The sequence below is a fragment of the Xyrauchen texanus genome, chromosome 27 (assembly GCF_025860055.1).
Source record: "Xyrauchen texanus isolate HMW12.3.18 chromosome 27, RBS_HiC_50CHRs, whole genome shotgun sequence".
Taxonomy (NCBI): domain Eukaryota; kingdom Metazoa; phylum Chordata; class Actinopteri; order Cypriniformes; family Catostomidae; genus Xyrauchen; species Xyrauchen texanus.
In genome coordinates this window covers 23,543,758-23,549,787 of record NC_068302.1, presented here as the reverse complement: position 1 = coordinate 23,549,787, position 6,030 = coordinate 23,543,758, and the positions used below count along the sequence as shown (strand labels likewise).

The following is a 6,030-nucleotide window of genomic DNA, read 5'->3' as shown; positions in this document are numbered from 1 at the left end:
ACAGAAATGTACTTACAATGGAGGTCTATGGGGCATCCAGTTTCCCTATAGTCTTTTATTGTAAGTGCATAACTATCAACATATCATTTTTGTTTTTTACAAATTGTGGTCTAAATTAGAATTTTTTGTTGTGCTGTCGATAGAGGTTTACCTGGAATATTCAGAAGACTGCATACACTTAAAAATAGTTCACCCCAAAAATTAAAAATAGAGATTTTGTCACCCATACTCCACACTGGAGGGGACGATAATCAGTGAATAATGAATTTTGGCTTTTTCCTCACACAAAGCTATTGTGTGGCTTCAGAAGACTTGGAATATAGAGCACGAGTCATTTGAAATACATCTATAGAGCGTTATTTTTGGTGATTTCCTGTATTTATTGTATTATTATTTTTTTATTATGGAAAAGACATGCCTGAAAGCTCAAATATATATATAAAAAATATTTGTATTTTTGTTCCACTGAAGAAAGGCAACCGGTTATAACAACATAATTACATAATTTAACTTTTTGGGTGAACTATTCCTTTAGTAACACTAACAAATATTCACAGTGAAATATAGAATGAATTATTTGTTAAAAACAAGCAATCTAATATGTCTAAGGCCTACAGGTCCCACCACAGTTAAGTCATACTACCCTCCACAACAAAATCGATAACTTTACCGTAGAGACCAACCCACCCGCAATCTCAGAATGGAAACTCCAGCAGTGACAGGGCTTCTGACAACTGTGGTCTAATAGATGGATATAAAGGGCCCTAAAAGTGTGTGTGAGGGGGAAAGTATGTGTGTGTGAAGGGGGAGCCAAATTAATCTGGGGTCTGATACCCCCCTATGGGAGCAGCTCAATTAACGATCCACACCGGCTGAGGCACTGGGCTAAAAGCCATTTCACTCTCACTGTCTCCCTCTTTCTCTCTTACTCTCTCTCTCTCTATACCCACCCCCTAATCCTAAAAGCAAGAATGAAGGAGCCAGAGAGCAATAGAGAAAGTCTCTTGGAGATTGCACTTTAAAGCAATGGTTCTCAACTGTTGGGTTGCAACCCCCAAAATGGGATCTGATGGGGTTGTGGGGAGCAGGGGGGAAAAAATGTAAATGCAATTGAGAAAAAAGCAATAAACCATCTAACCATGTAGCGTTTAGATAGGAAAATACTAATCAACTTTAAAAACAGGGGAGAAAACGCTTCTCATATCTTTTGTTGTTGATTTCAAAGGACATGCATCCAATCAAACTCTACAGTACTTTGGCGCAAATCCATCTGCCACTTGGTAAATGTCAGCCAAATTAGATGGTAGATGCCAACATGGACAGGTTACTTATACAGGACTTTTTTGTATAATAAACAATTTTGGTATTGTGTCACCCCTTAACACCAATGTAAAATCTGGGTCGTAAAGAAAGACCATTGCACTATAGGACAGTCTGGGATCATACGTTTGTGTGTGAGTCCTTGCATGTGATTTTATCAAACGCACACACACACACACACACACACACACACACACACACACACACGGTCTCTCAGAGTCGCCACAAAACAACACGACATTCTTCCCCTCATCAAAAACACAGCTAACCAAAATCACAGCATGTGGCGTGCCTGTGTGAGTGCATGTGAGGAGTATGAGAGTGAGTGGATCTGTGGGTGTTTGTGTGGCTAATTACTATTTTGGGTAGTGCATGTGTGTGTATACATTCTTAAATGACCAAATCTACCTTCGGGGACATCTGGGGACATCCTCAGTTGAAAAATGGATTCATACTTTTCCTTAAAGTTGATGACCATTCGTCTCTTAATTACAAAAAATTGGCTTATAGTAATAGTACTAATACCAATACTAACAGCTATGACAAATTGTAAAAACAAAAAAAAAGTTTGCTCAACTTAAGCTACATTTCTTACTATTCTTACTAGTTTTAATTAAGTTATCATTACTCTCTAAACCCTAAAGTTGTCATTATTAAAATCACTGAAGTGGTCCTAATTAAACAGTATTGAAATATCACATTTCGTTCTTTAACTTTGGCTTCAAGTAAAACTAAAACTGATCAAGTACAAAATTGCAGCAGTATGGAATATCCATAAGCAATTGCACTTGAATACATTATTTATGTTTGGACATAACAAGGGAACTTATGTAGAGCAATAATAAAGTATGTTAAATATGTACAGTATATAGTTATAATTCTTATGACTATTATTGTTGTTTTATTGTAGCTGGTTGATAGTTGTGATTTGTGTGCAGTCACAATGAGAGTGATTAGTGTTACCTCTGGTGAACTTGGAGCCTATTCAATTTAAGCCATTCTTCTTTACTCAATTGTACTTTACAAAAGTGTAGATTTATGTGCACTGAGTACTGAGGAAAGTCCAGTGTGTAATATGGCTAACCGAGATTCCAGTTTTAATTCCCCTTACACTGTAGAAGACGTGCTATAACTTAATTTAAATAATTAAATACAAATAATGATACTTTAGTCACAGGTAAAGGTTACTTGTAACTAGTTAACATTACATAAAAAGTACTTGTAAGTATGTTTACTTAGAAAAAGCATGCAAACCGATTGCCTTAAAAAGATCTAAGGTCATCTAATTAGATTTTACAATGTAACCAGTAATTAACAAACTTTTTTTATTATTCTGAAAAAAAGGCAAACATTCTTCTTTTAGGGCAAGTGTGTGGGTTAGGGCTAGTCTATAGTAATTATAATGAGCTTTGTAAAAAAAACATAGAAGTCTATAGTATATCCTCAAGTAACATCTCTGTATGTGTGTGTGTGTTCTCACTCACATATTTTCATTAATTTGTGATGGATTTGAGTTGAAGATATAAAAATCATAAAATGCTCACGATGAATTGATGACAACAGTATTTTGCTCTTTGTGTGAACCAGAGAACATCATCCTATGACCAACACAGGAGACATCAGAGTTGCAGAAGGGTAAATATTTCATAGAAATACACTCATCATTCTCTCTCTCTTGCTTTCTCTTTCCCTCCCTCTTTCACAGATGATTTAATCTTTTAATATCATCCTATATTAAGAGAACAGTCCAGTTAGGTCAGTCCACTCTCCACACACACACACACACACACACACACACACACACACATGTTGTGTTTCCATGTTTTATGGGGACTTTCCATAGACATAATGGTTTTTATACTGTACAAACTTTATATTCTATCCCCTAAACCTAACCCTACCCCTAAACCTAACCATCACAGAAAACTTTCTGCATTTTTACATTTTCAAAAAACATAATTTAGTATGATTTATAAGCTGTTTTCCTCATGGGGACCGACAAAATGTCCCCACAAGGTCAAAAATTTCGGGTTTTACTATCCTTATGGGGACATTTGGTCCCCACAAAGTGATAAATACACGCTCACACACACACACACACACACACACACACACACACACACACACACACACACATTCAAGACTACAGTATGCTCACATAGACCAACACAACCCATGATTAGTTCACACAACCACACTCTTCACAATCTATGAAACTAAAGTACCCTAAACTAGTGTTCATGCATATATAAACAACACCAAGCCATGGATTATCCACACACTAACACACATAATTACTTACACAAAGTGGTTGAATGGCTTGTCGCATAGGAGGGCTCCCTACATTACAAACTCTTGCTTTTTAAACTATCTGTTGGGACTTCAATGAAAAAGTATTTAACATATGAAATAAAAACATTGTGGGATAAAGATGGTCTTCAGCTAAACACACATTAAAATATGAGCATATTTTAATACACACAGAAAAACAATGCACTTAAACAGCATAGTTCTGAATAAAAAACACACACCTTTTTTCTTTCTTTTCTTTCCTTAAGCCTCAAGTTTATCCGTTTCTGACAGGTGCCATGGTCCTGTAGACTCCAGAGGAACGACAGGCTCCAACACACACTCTCCTTACCCTCTCAAGAACACACACACACACACACACACATGCGCCGGGGAATGACAGATCACACCAACAGCAGCAGAAGAAGCAGCCCACGCATGAACGTGTTTTAAGTCCAAGAGTTCTTTTAATTTATGTGTCTAGTCTATTCTCTTTCTCTCTTTCAGTTTCTTCTGTCCCGGGTTAAAGTGATTTTCCAGTCAATGTCTTTTATTGCTCTTTTCTCTCTTTCCTGTTAAGTTAATCTCTCCTTCTTCTCCACTTTACTCCACTTATTCTACTACTTCTTTCTCTATCAACCATTTTTCTTTCTCTCCCTTTTTCTGTCAGTGTTTCCCTGCTTTGGTTCTTGCACTGACTGTTACCGCAGAGAGCTCCAGCTTTCCCTCTCTCTCCCCTCCCTCTGTCAGCCACTCCCTCCTGATGGCAGGCTATTATGGGTGGAGACTGGCCAGAGGTAAAAGTCTCTCTCTTGTATACTGGGATGAACACTATCAGATGTGTGTGTGTGCGTGTTTTGTAATGTTGAAGATGAGGTTTTGGAATGTTTTAATTAGTTCTGGATGGGTTCCTGTGGACTCACCTCAGGACTGTAATGATGTCAATCATTCACTGTGTTTTAATCATGTATCAGTGCATCTATGAAATCAGGCTTTTAAATGGTGAAGATCTGCACTCATTACAAATACACAGTGCTGTGTGAGCTGCACTACACAAGTTTGACGGAGTGATGTCATAACAGCACAGATGAGACCCTCTAGAGGGAAACAGTTTGCATCTGTTCATCATGGCCTTACACAATAATATTTTTACATTTTCTTTCTATATATATTTTTATTTCTTTTATTCTCTTTATCTTATTCTGTTTCTCAAAAGTGCACCTGAACATCCACTTCTTCATCTTGGCAAACTCTCTTTTGAGATGTCAATAAGTAAAGTCACTGTAACAGGTTTCTCTCTGTGAATGTGTCTGAGAAAGAGAGATAGATAAGGAAGAGATAGAGAGCTCACCCATGTTATATGACACTTACCATAAGCTGTCATGGAGACCTGATGTCATCAGCAGCCTATAATGTAAACCTTTGTTTTCCACCGGCTTCACACGCACACGCACATCCACACACACTTACACATACTGAACTTTCTTTGCCCTAGGACCCAGATTTTATATTGGACATCAAGTGGTGGCCCATCGTATAAAAGTAAACAAAAATGTCCTTAAAATAAAACATTGAAATGTATTAATATTACCATGAACTGCATAAGCCAAACCAAATGATTGTTTTTTAAATACAGTATCTCTTGAAAGTTGATGGAATGTTGACCGCACAAAAAAACATTGTGATTGGCACAAATCATATTTTAAAGTTGCAAGTGAACCTGAATTTAATGTAGTCATATTTTCTTTTATCTTGCATTGTTTTGTTCATAGCTTTCGAAGATGTTGTCTATGTAGGCATTTGGCCAGATTTTACCGAGATAGATGAATTTGCAAAACACTGCAGTTTGACTAGACACATGGCTTTTGACATACACAAAATCATCAAAAGCTATGGAAAGCATTATCTCCTTCTTTTTGAATTGGATAACCCTATTTATTTTGCTGTCCTAATTATGCATTTATTCATTTGGCAGATTATGCATGACTATATGGTTAGTAGCGTTTTTATTATTTGCATTTAGCTTTGCTGTCCACAACCCTATGAGAACAGACCTGCGACCCATGTTGAGAACTACTACAATAACACATATGCAGTGAGGGGACAAATGATGTCATGGGTATTTGAAATGAACATTACTTTACCATGACATTTCCAGTCATTTGTGATATCATTTTGATGTAACCGTTTCGAGTATTTTCCTTAAAAAATAACCGAATTAAGAATTATTTGCTCACAAATCACGATGGCTTGCAAGCAGGTTTTACACTACACAAGAGCAATATATAGCTGATAAAATATTTTAGAGAAGAGGAAAACTACAAAATGTATATTCACAGTATAAATTCCCATGACTTTAAGATTTCCCAAGATTTGATCAATTATCATTAATTATCCAGTCCTCGAAAAAACAATTTTACA

General features: G+C 36.6%; 1 protein-coding gene across 1 annotated transcript in view; it reads right to left on the bottom strand.

Annotated features, from left to right (window-relative positions):
* The window catches only part of sema3b (sema domain, immunoglobulin domain (Ig), short basic domain, secreted, (semaphorin) 3B), a 45,536-nt gene extending 41,234 nt beyond the window's left edge, over positions 1–4,302 (bottom strand). Inside the window, exon 1 of the mRNA XM_052094253.1 lies at positions 3,852–4,302. The gene's annotated coding sequence lies outside the window, so the exon portion shown is untranslated. The remainder of the gene's footprint in view (positions 1–3,851) is intronic.
* Between the last annotated feature and the right edge of the window lie 1,728 nt (positions 4,303–6,030).